Source organism: Hermetia illucens, chromosome 6 (assembly GCF_905115235.1).
Source record: "Hermetia illucens chromosome 6, iHerIll2.2.curated.20191125, whole genome shotgun sequence".
Taxonomy (NCBI): Eukaryota; Metazoa; Arthropoda; class Insecta; order Diptera; family Stratiomyidae; genus Hermetia; species Hermetia illucens.
The window spans coordinates 44,617,958-44,638,131 of record NC_051854.1 but is presented as its reverse complement, the minus strand read 5'-3'; positions in this window follow the sequence as shown (position 1 = coordinate 44,638,131).

Here is a 20,174-nt window from a genome sequence, read left to right as displayed (position 1 = left end):
TGGATATCACATGCCATTGGCTCTTCATTAAAGCTGAATTGGATACCTGATCCAACCTCAACCGCAGTTGAAATACATTCCTCATTATTGATGTGATTATTAACATGATTATTATGGGCCATTGGCGATACTTTGATATGCATCTGGAACAATCATCCATTCTAAATAGCTTTGATGGCGAATCATTCAGGAGTAGCGAAGTGGATTTAATTTCTAATCCTGCAGACAAAATGAGCTTGTGGGAGTATCATGTTGATTTCTTACATAACAGAATGCACAGGAGACTGGTGGTTGACGACCTCAGCCACTATAGCAATGCATCCAGTATACTGCAGATGAGGTAGCGTCGACGAATGCCCTCCTTTGCCTAAAGGCGGGACGCTCGTATGCGTTAGCGCATCGAAGTGAATCATTGCTACCAAGGCACTACGTGAACACCCCTGTCATCCAGATTAGATGTCACAGTAATCTGAACAGACACAGAGAACACGAAACCACTCCTCAGAGTCTGCCCTACACAAAACAGAACCCTGACTGGAGGAAAGGTTCCGCCAGAAGAGAAACTTTTTCAAGTTATCATACTTCGTCAGGAGGAAACCCATCTCAAGCTGAAAGCCCACGACCGGACTTCTTCTGACAAATCCAACCATTCCCACATTCGTTCCATCTGAGTTGCCAGTTAAATGTTACACTCTCGTCTAACAACCTTTTGACCTCAAACGGTTCTAACCCCTACACCTGACTCAGCCTCACTAAATCAGTTTGCAGCAAAGGTGCGATTCTCCTGATCCTGTAGGCTGTGGCACGATGGTTCAAAAAGAAGACCACCGAAAAAAAGCAGTTTCCTGCCCTGCACCGTGATTTCCAACTTATATAACAGAAGGGACCCGTGCTGCTAAAATTTATTCCATTTGATTTTACTACAGCCGGACAAATTAGGTTACCTTTCAACAGCATCGCGACGGTTTTCCCCGTTGAGACCGCGACATTGCTTTTAAGAGATGACGCGTTTACGACGCGTATGTACTCAGTACTCCGCTGCTCAAGCTCATCTAAGTAAGCAACGCCTTCAACCACCGAATTAGGCTCAACCAACACTGCATTCACCATCAGGTTCAATCCTGATCCCCTATCAGGTGTGATACCGGTTGGCGGATTGGGGCATACCTATCTCTTTTGGCTGTGCATGAGCTGGTGTTTCCTCATCTCGGGTGCGTAGATCAAAATGGCTATGGAAAGGATACCCAGAAAAGAAAACCAATCCGGAAGAAGTGGGTTGGAGTAAAGTTACGGTTCAGTGGCTGGGAACCCCAGTACCGGCTGTTTTCGGCAGTTAGCAAGCGGGTTCCCGGTCGTCAATATTCGTCGACGGCAGTGCCTCGGTGATGGACAACTTGGTCACCGTGGCATCAAATTCTACAAGTAATTTTAGACTTGGAGAAAGAGGTGTTCAAGCGGAACAAGATATTGCCAAGAACACCAATAACGAAGGCAAAAAAATGGACTCAAAGGAAATCGCTAGCCCACGAAGGCGGTTTCAACAACCACCGCATGTGTCCAAGAAGCACTACAGCAATAGATACTTCAAGATCAAGGGATTGACCCATTCAGAAGGAGTTCTTTAATTCTCAAATCTCCACCAATGACAAAGACGGCAAAAAATCTGGAAAGCAACTTAAATTCTAACGGAGATGGAGTGTTAAAAAAGGGTGGCCCAGGCAGGACTCATAGAGAATGGAACCCTGATATAGGGAAACTACCCTTCATGGAGCTTGGAGCGAAAATTGTTGAACTATCCAAGTTCATCAAGGCCAAGCACAATGTGCACCAAGCTATGAGAAACATGCTGAGAGGGGTCCTCTATAATAGGTCGCAGAAAGAGAAAAGAAAACCCAAGCAAAAGTTGAAACCGCCCGTCCAAACAGTGTTACAGGTAACCCAAACGACACCCAACCGTAGTGCGATCATAAAGGAGTGAGAAGAAGTGGAGATTGTGGTCATGCATACGTCGATTCCATTTTTAAGGGTTTGGCCAAGCAATGTACTGCCGGATAGACTGACGCGAAGTATAGCTCCCTGGGGCCAACCTGTCTCTTCTGAGAGTGCTATCCCTACTCGAGTGTGATATGTGGACTTTCCCAGAGCCAAGCCTCTAGTCCATCAGAATCGTTAGTGAGTGGTGATAGCCGGAGGCGGGAACCACGGATGCATCGCCGTCGTCAATTCGCCTTACCAAAGTACTGAGCTGCCGGCAGCAAATTTGAAGATTGAAAACCTTCAAACCCATCTGACGAATGAAGTCGGTATTTCCTCAATTCGGTGAGAGAAAATCCAAACTACTATTGACAAAACGCTACGAATCTAGATTGGGCAGTCGAAGACCACCTCCTTCAATTCAGGGTGTTTTTCGAACCGTCCCCATTGGATAGTTTGTAGTCGGGGTTTGCTGACTATTCGAACGGAACCTCACTGATAATTGGTCGCCTCAGTGAGTAAGTTTGACCTTATTGTGCTACAGGCGGCTATGGCACGGCGGACCTCCTAACCCCCATACTCGTGAAAATCAAATGAACACACGGAAAAAGGAAGAAGTTGGTAGGTCAAGCAGGGTCAAGCAGAAGAACGTCTGAGATCAGTAAATCAGATGTTAGGAAGGAGCTAGACCTCAGTGGCAGAGGGCGTTAAATGGTACCTGTGTTATCAAGGCTTAGAAGAAACCCAAGAAACCCAAACCCAAGACGGGAGAAAACCTGGTTAGGTCAGGGGCGAAGACAAGAGTCAGAAAGCCCGTCATTAGCTATGTTAGTATTTCCGGAGCAAATATGCGCGTGGAGCAGAAAAATATCGCAAACTTTGTCGTTAGCCAGATGTGCATGGGATGGACTGCGAAGTTTGGGTTCACCGGACTACGCTTTGGAATAGGTCACATACTGGTGAACTGCGCGACGGGGAACACTGCAGAGTGGCTTAGGACCATAGTGCCTAAATTGCCGGGTTAGGAAAGAGCAGAACTCTCAACATGTGGTCAGGATGACATACCAGGAGTACACATGGTGACACTGTTTCTTCCTAAACCCGCAACACTAGAGACCGAAAATGTGATGGGCCTCCTAATCGCTCAGAATGAGGATCCCCATACGCGATTATGGAAAGTCATCAGAAGCAAGTTGGAGGGCAAGAATAGACTTCTCACGATCGGGGTAGATGATCGATTCCTGGATGCGATTGCCATATCAACTACCGATTTGGTAATCTACTGGTGCATGCGCACAGATAAAAGCCGAGGAAAGACACTTCGGAGGAGACATCGAGTGAAAAACTTACCGAGGTCCCCAAAGGAATCTTTGAGGCCATACAGGCAAAAATGACTGGATCAATCAGGGAAGTTGACCCACCGGCCAGTGAAGAGCAGAACGTGGACGACCTAGACCTAGATCTTCTAGGGCTTAGGGTGGACAGCGGCGTGTATGAAACCGCCATGTCGAAAGGGGAGGGTGATATTCCGACAAAAAATAACGGAGTCAATGGCCAGCACTAAGGTAACCCAGATAAACTTCCACCATGCGAAATCTGCATCTGTTCCAAGGAAAACATTGGAATGGTGCTGGCTCAGGAGCCCTGAGTGTTCTGGGAACAGATTCGCGGTCGGCAAGGAGGCAGCATGCTGGTAATTTCGGATTCTTCTTCCGAAAATCCACTGGACTGGTGACGTTACTACTCCTCCTTGGCTGGGATGCCAATGACCATCGCGAAGTTTGATGAAGCAGCGACACCAATCCAAGAGGTGAGAATCTTCTTGAATTTATTCTCAACAATAAGTTAGAGATATGTAACATAGGGAACACTCCAACATTCGTGACCAACACTGGACAAGAGGTACTAGATCTAACTCTAAGATAGGTGGAATTCAAGTACTCCTGTCTTGGTGGTAAATAGCATTAGTTGCGTTTTGCTTGGGTTTATGCCGAGTCCGCATCTTGCGTCACATAGGCACACCTTTCGCAAAGCTTCTTCCATGATGTCGCTCATAATGGATGGAAATATCCCTAACACTAATATCACCAAGTCATCGGCGTACGCCACTACCTTCACCCCGCTGCTATCTGAAATTCGCAAAATTTCGTCCATCATTATTAACCAGAATACCGGAGAAATGGCTCCACCCTGGGAAGTGCCTCTGTTCACAGCTCTGGTAAAGTGGTTGCCTCCCAGATCCGGCAGGATTATTCTGGTACTTAGTATGGATATCATCCAATGCGTAAGATACCCCTGGTCAAAGCTTTCTTAATGGCATTGGCACTAACGTTGTTGAATATCCAAGAAGGCAGCTAGGCTATACTGCTTGGACTGCAGTGACTGCTCAACCGTGCCAATCACCTCATGGAGAGCGGTTTCTGTCGATTTGCCTTTAAGATAGGCATGCTGGGACTTCAGTGGATGTCCAGGAAGCGCTCTAGGATCTTCAACACGGAAGAAGTGAGGCTGATTGGTCGAAACTCCTTCGTAGACTAATGTCACCGCGCCTGCCCGCTTTCGGTATGAAAACCACTCTTGTGCGTCTCCAGGACTGTGGCACGTATCTTAAGACCATTCAGCTCCGGTAAATTTCAACAAGCCGCGGCGCAAACCTTTCCTGCTGTTTCTGTAGCATGACTGGCATTATGCCATCTGCGTCCAGAGTTTTATATACAGAGAAGCTCTTTATAGCCCAGCCGATCTTATCCTCGGTAATGCCTATTTGATAGTCTGGCACGACTGGGGTAGCCAGCAAACCCTCTGACTGGCTTTGGCTCAGAGTTCTCCTGGCAGGCGGGAAAGTGCATCTGAACCCGCAGCTCCAAGATTTCACCAGAAGATTCCGTTCAGGAGTCTTCCGACTTTTTAAGAAAGGATGGGCTCTTACGTTCCTTGAACAAAATCTTACTGACCCTCGTGGATTCGGTGGTGCTTTCGATGTTCTAGCAATAGTTCAACTTAGACCGCGTCTTGGTCTTAATGCCGACAGGCAGTCCTTATATAGCTTCCAATATTTATGCTTGTAGCAAATGTTAAAGATTGCCCTAGTCAGTTTCCTAAGGCTGGAGACATATTCATTCCACCACGGTGGTAGTGTCTTCTTGCAGTATTTAGCAGGGCGCGAGACTTTAAAGGTGGTATCGAATGCCTTTTCGAGAACTCGGACCTGTGACTCGAGTTCGTCTGTCGCGCCTATCTTGTCACTTTGTGCACCGGAGAGTTTATTCTTAATTACTTGGAGACCTCTCCAGCGAGATCTAGACTGAAAAGTATCCAAGTATGATCTGAGAAGGATCTCTGGCCAAACGCTCTCCAGTTCTCCACCCTAAGAATCCCTTTGTCTGTTAGTAGGGAGATATCAAGAACTTCTTCTCAACCATCACAGTTCTTCGAGCTGGGGAAATGGAAGGTCCTTCATTGATTTGCGAGCTGTGCGAAAGCGTATGCCTTACATTGGCGTCGCAGCCTATCACCAGGCTGTCCTTCTTTGTTGCTATGGTGTTCGTCAATTACAGCTCGTTGGCGGTGTCGATTGGATAACGGAACACTTTGAGCTCCGCGTTCCTGACTCCGAACCGCACTTTACAGTCAACCTTTTTCCAGTGCATCCTGGCACTCTCTGTTTATATGGAGCAGAAAAGGTTGACTGCTGGTCTGCCGTTCCTCCTCTCAGTCGCCCGTAGGAATCCTATGGTTTTCAAGGCGCAGAGATTAGACGAGCTTGTCCTTATCCATGCGGATCTTCGGCGATCAGATCCGAATGGGGGAATCTCGTCGTAGGAGATGACTTTGAGCTTTACGCCCTCCCAGGTGTCGCTGATCTTAGTGCGGCACGAACTGAGAAATTCCCCGGCGAATTGGTCTTCACAAGCTATTTTTTTTGTTTTTTTTTGGAGTAGGGTAGGTGAAAGCGCTTACTCATAGAATGTTGGACTCCAGCAACAATACGTCGTCAAGAGAATTGGTCCCCGAAAGCTATAACGTGGAACCCACGGACCACATGAGAGGAATCAAAGCAGGGATGGAGCCCACGTGTTTGCGTTTGGCTTCCAGGAGATGCTAAATGATCCTCTTTGACAGTCTGACCTCAACAGTGAACCACAAGTAAGTGGCTCCTCGCCACGTCGCTGAAGGGTTTTGCAGTTCGTGGCCCGTCGGCTGCAGCATCCGAGCTTTTACCCACTCTGCTGCGTTTGTGACCTTGTTCGATTTCGTCTTGAGATCGATTGCGTTTCAGAGCTGTGGGCTTCACCCTCTGCTCGTCTGCCAGGCGTTTGCTATTGTATAATATTTCTCAACAATCGCCTTCAATTTAGCAAGGTCTTTTTCATCCCGCTGGTCGACAGTACCGATGTCCTTGTTCTTAGCAATCTTGCTGAAAATATGGATGGCTTTCTGGTACTGGCTTTTGAGCAAGACATCGGTGAACCTTCGTTTCTTAGCCGGTTTCCGGTAACTTGCGTTCTTGTCGGTCTTTACTTTTGAAGAATGTCCCAACGTCGAGGGTTTCAAATGAGGAGTACTTTGTTTGGTATTGGCTACATCCAGCGTGACGGCAGTGGATTCCAGCCTGGAAACCTAGTCCGTCTGCCACCTCACTCCGGGAGGTCCATACGGTTGGTTTCTGCACAGCGGTACTACGGCTGGCACCGACTGTACTGCCCTCGACAATTACTGTCTCCTAGCTGAATGTCAACAGGTCGTCCTCTGACGATGCGCCTGCCATCACCTCCTCTTCTTCTATCGTCGGTTTTTTGTTTGTTTTTTTTTCTAAATTGAGTCAATGTTTTGGTTCTCCCCTTCGGCGTATGCTTTTCCACCTTGTCTTGGGGTCCTATTAGCGCCTTCTCTAATGCAGGCCGGACGATCTCCAGGTTGTTGCTGTGGCTCATTACCCCCACCAGATCCATTTGTCCCTAATACATGACCAGTAGACAAGCAGATCCTCGTCAGTTAGATGAGCCTATTCCCAGCTAGGCCCTAGACACTCTTGGCCGATCTGAAGACGGTTTCCAGGCGTCACCGCGAGGCGGTCGTATGAGGACTTGTCGAATTATACAACCTTAACCTGAAGCATAATCAGAGCGGGCCGCCCAGCTTCTTGACATTGGACAGATCTTTATCCCACCACGGACAATGCCCTTTTACTGGGTTCCGTCGGCTGGGAGCTCTCCCAGGTTCACGGTGTCCGGGCTGCATGGATCTGGTTTCACATGTCGGAATTAGACCAGTTGCTTCCCTTTCTCCCATTTTTCCGGGTGGTGGAGGGAAAGGTTCTGACAGGCCTGTAGTCATATCTCCTTTGCGGCTGAATTTTCCTTCTGCCAAGCATTCCGCGCCCGTTTTTGAAAGAGTTAGGCAACATTTTCACCGACAGGCCGGCCGTAGTCAGGTTTCTAGTTCCTCTCATGTAGGTTTTCCACTGAAGTGGAGAGTCTGTCTTCTACAGATTTTTCCGCGGGGGAGCTTGAAGGCGATGTGGCCTCAAAAATCCGTGCACCGTTCACGATCTGATTTGTCAAAGTCGCGGATGGATTCGAAGTCTGTGACTTCTTATCAATTGGAGAGTAACAATGCTCATGTGTTTATGGACACTGCAGTTGTAAATTATCACAGGTTCCACACCACGACAATGTGGTGTCCGATGATGATCCGCTGACCGTTTAAGTGGGTAATAATCTCACACGTTTGGCATTCGGTGAAACGAACGGATCTTTTCTGCGTTATACGAGATGTCAGTGTGTCCTTGACTGAAGTTAAGGTGGATGCATTTTCGACTGCATAATGAAGAGCCAAAGTTGCGTGGCTTTTTTGGTTGACTAGTATTTGATCCGGCAAAAAGCGGCAGGACAAAAATGGAGATACCAACGCGATGTGCTGCTTCCTCCTTGCAGGTTCTGTATTTCGTTATCCTTGTGGCTTTAATGTTTACATCTGTATGAATAAACTTTGGAAAATTTCCCCTAAACATTCTGTTCCATTTAAAATTTCGTCCCAAAGTATATGTCGAGGATAGGGTAAACACGAAATTGTGTCGAAATCCACGGAACCTAATTTCTTTCGACTATTTTTAGAATGGTAATCAGCGAAAGAAAGGCCAGAAGCAATAAAATCCCATTTCGCATTGGTTTCGGTAGCTCCAGGTCAATTGAAAGTTTCACGCTCCCAACCATCACACGGAGGCATCTAGAATTGACAACATCCCCGGTATCCTGCAGCCAGGACATGAGCTTTAGTCAAGCTTGATTTCGGTCCTGCACAACGGGAAGGAGCTTAGAGGTGGTGTTGACCTTCCTTTCATTTTGTACATATGTACAGAGTATACCTTCTCCTCGCTGAAAGCTCGCTCTCTTGAAGGACGATTCTATGTAGTATGTACAATTGACTAAGGTCGATTGGGGCGGCCAGGAGAAACGCTTAGGTGAACGGTAGACCAAGAAATTGCTGACAATATAGTAGTAGAATGCGCAACAGGCAGCATCCTTGCGTAAGGTTTCTGTCAATGCCATTTATATGCTGCATTGTGCTCTGGGGTTATATTGCATACTTGGGCCAGGACTATGATACCGGAGGTATCATAGTAGGACATGGTGTGAGTGCTGCTGCTGCTTTGTAAGAAGGATCGCGTGTCAATTGTTATTGGCTCTGTGAAGTTTCAAGTGTTGTTGGGGCTTCATCACTCGTGTTCATTGAATTGGGAGGAAGGACATTTTTAGATTAAATTTTCGAAAGTTTGTTGATTCTGGACACTGTTTGTGAATTGGTCATGAACTCTTTTGTTGGATTCTTTGTGGTGTTTTCCATGCTTGTTTTGTTTTGGTTTTGATGAGATTTGTATTTGTAGTTTTTAAATTTTGGGCCATCATTCGGGGAGTTCCTTACTCAGGGGAGGATTTGGAACAGTTTTGCATTCCTTCAACCCTCACTCAACTGCACCAAAAAAATTTCAGCTAAATGTGAAAATTGATCCCTGTTTTCACTATAGCAACCTGCCTACGTGAGAGCTTACTATAATTAGATAGGTGGCGCCTGTCAGTTTAGCGGAACACTGACGGCGAGAAGAGAAGTATCTTTTCTCACCCTAGACGCTTATAAACTCCAAGGTCATAATCCCTCAAATTCAATTCTGTAAATTTCCTAAGTACACACTTAAGCCGATTACAAAATCAAGTTGCAATTGTTAAGAAATTCTCCTGGAACCGACTTTCCCGGGTGAAGATCCTTGTTGAAGGTAGATTTCAACTTTACTTTTAGTTCGAAAGTAGTTTAATTTCCTCCTGTGGTAGGCATAGTATTTTCGGTTGCTACCAACTTTATATTTCATAGAAACGTGGATACGTTGACGTCATTGCTTCCTTCTGTTCATACGTAGTTGAATGGTTTGCATGAATTTGTAGCGGAAAACCCTCGGTGTCTAGACTACAGGGACCTGGTCAAAGGATATTTTAACGCATGTTTGAAGGTGTTTGTATCTCTTGATGAAAGATTTTGGATGGATTTCTGGGAAATATGATGGAAATAGATTCTTTTTTAGTTTTACGAAGCTATCTATCTATAGGTATCTTAGAGCGGGTCTGAGTCCTTTCAGGGTGTCCGGATGTGAGCATGTGAATTTTTCAACTATTTATAAACAGAAATGCATTTGCGTCTGATCTCTCCCTCCTTGTATTCTTTTGCAAGTTCAAGGACGAAAAAAGTAGAAATCAACAGCAACCCTTGGTTACGGGAGACCATAGAAACTTTCCATAGAAATCTCGTACTTTATACCCAAAGTCGATGCATCTCAAATATCTCCTTGTTGCGTATTGGAAATTGAAAGGTTTCCTACACTATACAGGGGAACTTTCTCAGTTGAAAGGTCGTTTCTATCGTAACAATTGCATTATAAAATAACAAAAAGTTCTTTTATGAAAAATAAAAGTCTTCCAAAACGGGTGAAATCTTTCAAATCTAAGATAGATGATTTCTTCAAAATAGGTCAGCAAAATTGTATTGTTTGAACAGGAATCCTTGGGAAAATTTCTATCTGAATGGAAAGTTTGTGGTTAATTGTTTTTAATTTCTTGTGCTGGAGTAGGGCTGTCGGGAGGTGTAGGGGGGCAAAAGTTAGCCGTTAATCAAGGGAAGCCATTCGGTCCATAGCTGAAAATTTGAATGAAGTAAATTATATGCCGATAGGTCAAGTAAAGGTATCCTATGTTGGGAAATAAGGTGTTGCAGATATCCTTCTTGAGAATTTTTTTTCCCTAATTTATGCATGGATTCTGGTCACGAAAGTAGCCTTTTTTCTTTCAAGGTAATTGATGTCCACTCGTATCTATTTGTTTCTCTGCTTTGTGTTGTTTCCAAGGTAGGCATCTCTAAAAACGTTGATCCTCATGTTAGCATCATTTGGAATTTTCACCCACTAAGATGTCTCTCAATTCTAGCCCACTTTAGTACGAAAATACCGACATGCAGACGGGCAGACTTGACTCCAGCGACATAATTCTTTTCTTGCCTGTCGATTGCTCTTTCCACTTTATTCTCCTGGGCTTCTGTGCCTTTCTCAGTTTCCACTGAAAGATACCCATTATATCGTTGTCTGCCTCTCTCTCTCTCGCATATCCTAGCACAAACTTAATCGCACCAGCACTACTGTCCTATATAGGTTCTTCTTTAAGGTCTCTGTGAGTTAAACTTTCTGTCACTGCTGCCACTTAGCGGTACCTCCCTTTTGGCGTCCTTTACATGCCATTGAGAGGAATTAGATAGGCTCAAAAAGGATGCGCCCCATCTCATATCCATTAAAATTATTCCAGCATTGATGTGTGGGAGGGGAGAGGCGGAAGGGAACTGTCAGTTCAGGGATCCCCTGACATTCGGTACCGATCGAGCTCTATCCTCTTTGCAACGAGAAGGACTCGAACGTAATATCAGCGTTCCTCTGCATCTCCTCGAAAGTGTGTTTAAATAGAGCTGCTGACGAATCCCATCCCAGCTTCCACAAGAAAAAAAAAGTGTGATGGGCGTCGTCCACAATTCCAATCTTATGCAGGTAAGACTGAAAACCTCCATGCCTACTTAAGAATAGGTTAAGGAAATAGTGTCACCATGCTTCCAATTCAATCGCGCACCTAAGTGTCAATAAGCGGTGCAGTCCATCTGCCTCGAGTTTCATTTTGCTAAGAGAGTTGCTACTTATCTAGGGTCCGTTGCCGTTTTTCACGAGCAACCACCTTCTTTGGCTTGACGGTCTTTATCAAACAATCAATCATTTCCGCGATCACCATCACGAACTGTTCAGATACAGTGCGGTACGCAGACCACACCCGCAAAGCTCCCTGTCGCTGTACTTGCGCAAGAGGCGTCAGCCCACACCTCTCCGTCGATGAGCAGGACGACTGCGTTGAACTCATCAGGAAACGTCGCCAGACGCCCCCAATATTTGCATTAGCCTACTTAACGCCGAAACTTCAGCTATAGTCTTGTTCGCTGCTATTTTGATATGCTCAAAAAAAAGCTCGTCTTTGAGTCAAGAGTCAGTTCAGGGTACTTTACCGCTGGTTGGGATGCAGGCCCGGAATTCTCTTTTTAGTCAGGATGACTATTTCCATTTTTCCCAATGCAAGGTTGAAACCATGAGTAGTCATCCATCCACTTACCCGTCGCATTAATATACTGAGTCTGTTTTGTGCCTGTTCGACAGTGCGTCCAACAACAAGCGCCGTGAAATCATCTGCAGAACCGACCAGGCGCGACTCTTCTGGCATGTCGAGTTTAAGTAGACTATCATAGGTAGCATTGCAAAGGTCCGGTCCTAGGACCGATTCCTGTGCTACCCCCGACGTGACCTCCATCCTCCTCTGCGCGCTTCTACGCAGGGTCGGAATTCTCTTTTTAGTGAGGATGACTACTTCGGTTTCTTCCAGTTCAAGGTTGATACCATGAGCAGTCATCCATCCGCTTACCGGTTGCATTAATATACTAAGTCTGTTTTGCGCCTGATCCACCTTACATCCAGCGCCGCCACATCATCTACATAACCATCCTCCTCTGACCCTCCAGCGTTTCATAGAGCAGGGAGCGGTTCCCCAGTAGTTCCTCAATACCCATAATAGATAGTTCGGCACGTGGAAAGTATTGTCTAGTGTGCCTAGAATGTCTTTTCATTTTGCGGAATGAAAGGCGTTTCTGACGTCAAGCGTTACAAGGAGCACCACCCGTCGAATTCAGCGACTATGTGCCTCCACTCGTCTAACACATCACTTGCATGACAGCATCAACTGTGGATCTCTCTGCTCTAAAACAGAACTACTGTGGAGATAAGTCTCCTTCAGCCCGTATTGCTTCAGCGAGTCTACTTCTGATGAGTTTTTCGAGCATTTTTCCAGCAGGGTCTAGTATACGAATTAGGCGGTGTGAAGAGGGAAACTTAGAGTCGCCTTTCCCTTTACTGATCAACCCAAGTCTCGCCACCTACCAAGGAGTAGGGAAAATGTCCTCTTTTAGGCAGGGGTTGAATGCACTGAGCAATAAGTCAGGCCAATGTTGGAATACCAGTTTGTATAACCCTATCGAGTCCTGGCGCCTTCTCACTTTCCATAGAGAGGACCAACCCATTTATAGGGAAAACTGGACAGTCTTCGGCGCTATTCGCGCCGACATCATCATCCTGTACGGGGTGTGCATGGAAAAGTGCCTGTACAATGCGGTACATCTGCTGGGCCTTAAGTGAAGAGGGTTTTTGCAGAGCCCGATTTTTCGGGTTATCAGTTTGTAACCGAGTCTCCACGGTTACCCATTCACCTCGTAGACCATATCCTGTCAGCAGCGAGCTTTGGTCCTGTTTATTGGGCTGAGGTGTCTCCTTTTAGTTGATCTGTACTCTGCCGTTATGGTACATGCGTCCTCCCGGCCAATTAGACGTTGCGTGAGGCAGCGGAGTTTGTGACACCCCTTCCGCAACTCTGTAATTTCCACCTTCCACCAATACATAGAAAGTTTGCAACATTTCGATGACCTCCTAGACATGGAAGCTCCGCAGGTCGTCGTTATCAGATTCATAACTGAATTAACGACAGTGTTAGCGGCAGCGTCACCATCCCTAAGAGTACGTTCCCGCGCGGATCCACCTGTTCAAAGAGTTTCGACAAACCTCCCAATGTTTACCTTCGCAGTGCTCCATGCACAGAAAGAGCGCTGGGGTGGCGCACACCGAGAATTTGTGTCCGCCACTTCGAAGACAATGTAATGATGGCCGCTTGTCGAGAAGTTTTCCAGAACTCGTCACCAGTCTCCCATGTACAATGACTCCGACGTGAAGGTTACGTCCAGAATACTTCCCTCGCAGTCTGCCGCCGGAACGTCGCGGTGGATCCGGTGTTTAAAACTATAAGTTCAGTTCTCGCTACCATTTCGAGAATTCGTTTTCCTCTGGAGGTATACCCCATTCAAGTGTCCTGGCATTGAAGTCACCCTCCACTAGGATCCGCCCATTCGTGCCCAAGGTAAGGTAAGGTAAAGTCCGGTATCGTCTCTTTCGGCGTAAGATAGACACTGAAAAATGTTATCCCCGAATCCAAACAAGGTCGTCCCTTCGGCGTTGGGCAAGAACCCCAAAGTGGGTGCCGTCCCGAACCCAGATGGCAGCGGTAGCTGATATGTCAGGGTGTCATGAAGCTGGTTCTTTGTTTCGATACTGCTCACTCATGAACACTAAATCAACTTTGCTCTCCGCAGCGAGCTGCGCTAGCAACTCATGAGCGGTTACACTCCGGTGCATGTTGATTTTTATTTTGATTTTTTCCAGTTTTGCTCTGAAAACTGGAAACCGCCCTGCCCCCAAAGTGTGCGCAACGTTATCATCAGATGCAGGTGTTCGCTTGATGACCTGCCGACCCGCATTTACGGCATGTTGCCTTTCAGGTTCCAGACATGTGCCCAGAATCCAAACATTTGTAACATTTGGTTGGGACGGCCCGGATTCGTATCCTACACACTACCTCACCAATTCCGATTTGCCCGTTGTTTAGAGGCTTCCTCGAGTGCTGTTCCGAAACTTCCACCACAGTGGGGACAAAGCCGCTACGCTACGTTCTCTAAGGCCTGACCTACGATTAGCTGATCCCACAACTCACATACGGATCAGCGCTCACTCGGGGGAACGCGGTCTACTAATACCGGTTCAATGCACACTACCCGACCAGGGTCCCGAAGGGGCTGGCCCCTGATACACACCACAACTACCACTTTGGCAGAGCTAGACTCACATCACCCAGTCGACGTCGACAGAGAGTTGTCGCTGGGTCCGGGGGCTCCCAACGTGTGTTTATCGAGGCTATAGCCCAAATCGAGCGTTGGTCTCCCAGATGCATCGGCTCCAATTATCACGACCGAAAAACCGCATTCTTCTGTTAGCAAACCTTCGACCTGCAATTTGTCTCCACTGAGCGCTTCCAAGGTTTCTTTGGCTTCCAAGCTTTCAGAACTCGGTTCGGAATCTTTCCCTCGTGCATACCTACAATGTGGCCAGCCCATTTATTCCATGTATCCGATTCGCCAGGCAATTCCTTTTTGACGACTTTGAAAATCTTTCACTTTTCGCGATCTTTATGGGAAGGACCGCTCAAAATGATTTATGAGCAGTAGTAGTCCACCATAGGACTGCTTTTCGTTTCCTTCCTTCGAGAGTACTATAAATTTTGCCCTGATAGACTTTTCGGGCAGGATCGTCGTCATCCATACAGGTTAGGTGACCAGCTCTTCACAACCCGCTTCTTCTCCAGTCGACTCCGCCCATTGTCAGATAAGCGGTACATTCTTAACCACTCGGTTTTCAGGCATGGCCATGCGGTCTAACTAGTTCAGTGGCTACCCGCTGTGGAGAGTTCTAGCACTTTCGCACAGGAAATTAAAATTCAGGCTGACGCGCCACATCACGCGCCACATCACGACTGAACTCGGAATGTGGCTTCATTTAAATGTTGAAGCGTACGCGCCATTGGTTAGGAGTTGTCTCAGATGGAAAGAATTGTTGTAGGCTTGATAAGGAGACCGTTTTTGGGCTAGAAAAAATTCTTTCCCTGCTCGAGCATACAATATGGGCCGTCATAAGGCGGTTGCAGCGGCTTCCGCACGGCATGCGTCTTGGCTATCGCGGATGCGTGACGGGTGGGTGATGTCGGTTTGATTCTTCTTAAGTTTTCTCACAGCAGATGCAGCAATCCTGAGAGTGTGAGACTCGATCTTCTGTCAAAGACTGGGTCACTCGGGAGCTCCGCTAGCAGCAAACTCTTCCCGGCTGCTATTCGGAGGCTAAGTAGGACGGGAGGTAAGGCATGCGTCCAGGACAAATCATCGTGGGCCATGTTGGCGGCTTTCAGCGTCCGGTGCCAACGTTCTAGCATCCCATTGGATTGCGGGTGGTATGGAGTGGTCCGAGAAAAGGATGGACCCAAACTGCATTTCCTGATCAGTGACTATCACTACCGGGATTTCAAAGCGCGGGATCCACTCTCCACAGAGGATTTCGGCACAAGATTGAGCTGTAATGTCAGCCACAGGTGTTGCCTCAGGCCACCGCGTGAACCTGTCGATGATTATAAGGCAATACTTGAACCCGTGCGAATCTCGCGAAGGACCTATGAGGTCGAGATGGATCGTGTTGAACGGTCGGTCGGTGTTGGTCGTTCGAGGGAATGAGCCCCCTTTTTTCCTTACATGCCTGGTGATCTGGCCCAGGAGCTGCTGTCTTTGTTCATAGCGGGCCAGAAGTATTTTCCGGTAACTAACCGACTCGTTGTCCTGATGCCCGCGTGCGCCAAATCGTGAAATGCTTGGAACCCTCGCCTTCGAAAAGTCTCTTCTACGAATCTTCGCACAAAATAGTGAGGTTTTATAGAAGATAGGCAACTCTCGAAATTTGTATTGGGAGTTGGACTTGAGGCTCTGAAGTACCGCGTCATCTTTTTGTGCCTTGGCAGTAGCCGGAAAGTCGACTGAGGCGGGGATGTTTACTTCGGGGATACGTGACAAAGTGTCAGCAACTCTGTTGTCCTTGCCAGACACGTGCTGTGTGTCAGAAGTGTACTGGCTTATGAAGCTTTAGTGTCGAAGCTGACGAGGGAATGCTTTGTCGGGCTTTTTTTTTTTAAAGCATGCGTTACGGCTTGTGGTGAACACTGTGAATGGCCTGCCTTGTAGTGAGAAAGGGAAGTATTTAATGCTCAAGTACACGGCGAGCAGTTCTCGATAGTAGATGCTGTAGTTCCGTTGAGCGAAGTTCAGCTGCTTAGAGAAGAAACTCAACGGTTGCCAGATTTGATTCACCTTTTGATGAAGAGCAGCACCTACTGCGACGTCAGAAACATCAACGAATACGGCTAGTGTGCATCTTGTTGACGCAATGACAAGAGTGTAACATCTACCAGCTGCTGTCGGGATTTTTTCAAAAGCCTGGACAACCTCTTCAGACTACACAATCACGCATGTGTCCTTGGGTTTGGGGCCAGACAAGTACGCCTTGGACAGGAAATGACGATAGAAATTTAGCATGCACAAGAACCTCCGCAGCTCTTTCACTGTCTTAGGACGCGGGAAGCTTGAAATTGCTTGCGCCTTATCTAGGTCGGCTTGGATTCCGTCAGGGTAATAGAATGACCGAAGAATCTCACCTGATTCTGGCGAAACTTGCATTTGTTCACGTTTAGGACTAGTCCGGCCTCAACGAGACGTTGGAAAATGCACTCGAGATGGGCCAAATGCTCAGACTTGGAGGAAGAAGTGACCAGAACTTTATCCAGGTATGCAAAATAGAAATCAAGGTTTCGCAGGACCGAGTGGATAAACCTTTGAAAGGTTTGCGCCGAGTTGCACAACCCAAAAGTCATCCGCGTGAACTCGAAGAGTCTAAAGGGTGTGCATATTGCCGGCTTTGGTATATGTTCGGGAGTTTTAGGGATTTGGTGGTAGGCCTTGGCTAAGTCCAAGGTCGAAAAGATGCGGCAGTTTGCGAGATGGTGCGCAAAGTTGTAGATGAGTGGTATGGGGTATCGGTTTGAAATGGTCTGCGCGTTTAGCCTTCGGTATTCCCCGCAGGGGCGCCATTCACTGTTTCGCTTAGGGATCATATGGAGTGGTGATGACAGTTTGCGAGATGGTGCGCAAAGCCGTGGATAAGTGGTATCGGTCTGAAACGGTCTGGGCGTTTAGTCGTCGGTTGTCCCCGCAGGGGCGACATTCGCCGTTTGACTTAGGGACCATATGGAGCGGTGATAACCAACAGCTGTCTGAAGGTTGGCAGATATCCTGTTGAATTAATTGCTCGAATTCCTTCCGTGCTATAGTCAACATCTGGGGTGGTAGGGGACGCACCTTCGAGAAGTCAGTAATTTCCTCCAAGAGTACGGAAAGGCTGTTACTTGGGTGGCTCGAGATTCTCCCTAAGGAAATGAGGCTGGCTGTTGGGTCAATGAGTGACCTGTTCTGCAGGTCCACTAGCAACCCATAGTGACACAAGAAGTCTGCGCCGAAAATGGGGAAGCCGACATTCGCTAGGATGAACTGTCACGAAAACAGTCAACGCAGGCGGAGACTCACGTCTACTTGCCTATACCCGTAGGTATTTATTTGTGTGTGAAGTGTGAGGAGTTTGCGGCTGCGAGCTTCAAACTTTGTGTTATTAATCGTTGGTGCCGGGGCACGGGAAGAACCGAGACCTCCGCGCCGCCTGCATGATGGATACCATAACCGTCAGATTGTAGGAAAAATTCGGCTCAATAGGTTGCAGTGGGCGGGTCACTTAATCCGTATGGATGAGGATGATCCAGCCCGGCAAGTCTATAAGGGCAATATCTATGGTAGAAAAAGAAGACGAGGCAGACCCTGCCTGAGATGGAACAATAACGTAGGCTGGGACGTCAACGAGCTTTTAGGGTTATGGAATTGGTGGACCTCTGCGAAAACCGAGATGTCTGGAGTTCCTTATTAAGGCAGGCCTAGACCGGATACCGGTTGTTACGCCGTTGATGATGACTATCGGTTCAAAGAGGAAGGAAATCTTTGTTGGTTTGAAGTACCAACCGTTAATTTAATCGTCAGTACACTCAGGTATTGAGCCAATTTTACATGGAAATTCGGGACGATCATCGTCCTTTTGGTTTTTATTTTCAATTCAGGCTGGGATAGTCTCGAAGTTAGGCATCATCTAAGAGAAGTTCCCAACGATTAACTTGACTGCAAGCAATTGTGTACTCATTTATAAATTATTCAGTTTTCAAAAACGTTTGCAGGATGTCACCTGTAAACATTTGCGTATAACGATAGCTAGCCCAATTGGTGTAAATGGTATGCAGGGCTTAACACTAGATGGGATGCGCTACCCATTCGTGATTGTACTGTTGTTGATTTTCCTCTCTCTGGTTGAATGTACGAATATGATAAATGAAATCCTTCATTCCCCATGGCTTTTCCATAAAAGCGGACCCAGTTGGAGGACAAACACAAAGTCAGATACAGCTCCCATGGCCTGAATCGGGATGCCAGGAAACATTGCAGCCATTTACGGAATCACGCCAAAACTATGTCATCGAAAAGGAAATGTATGTGCATAGGCAGTTAAAATGGGAGTTATCCTGCTCCACATTTCATTCATACCCCACCCTAAGCTTTTTTATCCTTTAGCAATGTGAGCCGAAGTCCCCATAACCGCTTTCCAATCAATTTAATCACCATTGTCTCCTATGATGGGTTTAAAGTAGCGGAAAAACTACTTTTCCTGATTGAAATAATGTCAGCTCTGCAATTTAATTATCCTGAAATCCATTGATTCCCAACGTCACGGAGACTAATTACACTTACACCATCATTTTCCCCAAACTTGTTGGCTAACTTTTATAGCTTTACCACGGGGGAATGTCTGTTAATGCTGATGAATCCTTTAGATAATTGATGTATCTTTTAGATAGTAGAGTTCGCTAATGTGGAAACAGTTCCGGACTTTAATAGTCGCGTTGGAAGAATCGTTATAATAGTTTTACTATGTACAATCTCATGTGTATACACATTCGTAGATATGTACTATGTTATGTTTCTTTTATTTATTTATTTGCTGTCTATGGATTGGAAACTGATATCTTACGAAACGCAATTGTTAAATAACAGGTAACATATTTTTCTGAGCGCCAAGTCAGAGCTTATCACATGCGTTTATGAACTGGTTCCGTTCTTGAGATAGGGAAGGTAACATAGGGTTGCAAGTTAAGGACGCTTCAGATTTCCTACACTGCAACCGGACCTTGCCCTCCAACTTGCTTCCAAATGCTCTCCATAATTGCATATAGAGATTCTTATTCTGTACAATGAGGAGAATCATAAGATCCTGCATCTCTAGTGGTGCGGCTTTAGGAAGAAACACTGTCGCCTTGTGTGTCCCTAGTACATCATCTCCAGCGCATATTGACAGATCTGCTCCTTGCCAGCCTGGCAATTTACAAACTATAATCCTAAGCCAGTCTACATTGGTCTCCGTCGCGTAGTCCACCAGTATGTAACCTGGTCGAAAACGTATCCCGGTAAGCACAAGCTTCACAGTCCACCCCTTACACATCTGCGATAATTTCCGGCCCCTGGGTGAGTATTTGCATGGGAGATATGTTTGGCAGTATGACCAGTCGAATGCCCTTGACTGCACTAGCATAGCTAATGGAGGCTTCTTGATTCTTGCCTTCACCTTTCACTTATCCGGGTTTTCTCCCGTCTTGTGTTCAGGTCTGGTTTGTTTTGGAGCGTTCCCGTCATGTGGACTAATCTCCGCTGCTCCTCACTTTCTTGGCTACGATAAAGATGGCTTAGGTCTGTCCTAAGCCTTCTTCTGCTTCGCAGGTACCATTTCGAACCTGTGCCACGGAGGCCTGTCTCCTTCCTGTTATCTGACATACTGATCTCAGCCTTGCTTTTCCTTGTCCTTGCTTTTTCAGCAGTGGCTTGACGCTCCAACTTCTCTCTTTTCGGGTGTAATTACGTGGCTCTTAGTATTTCGGAGATGTGCCTTCGTCTGTTTGGCCAGTTTGTGTGCGTTATGGGGTCCTGCTTATTTGGGTGTAGTTCTTTTTGGTTTATGTAGGTATCCTGTTCTGCCGTGCAATAGCCAACCAAATTTACTCACTGAGGAGACCAGG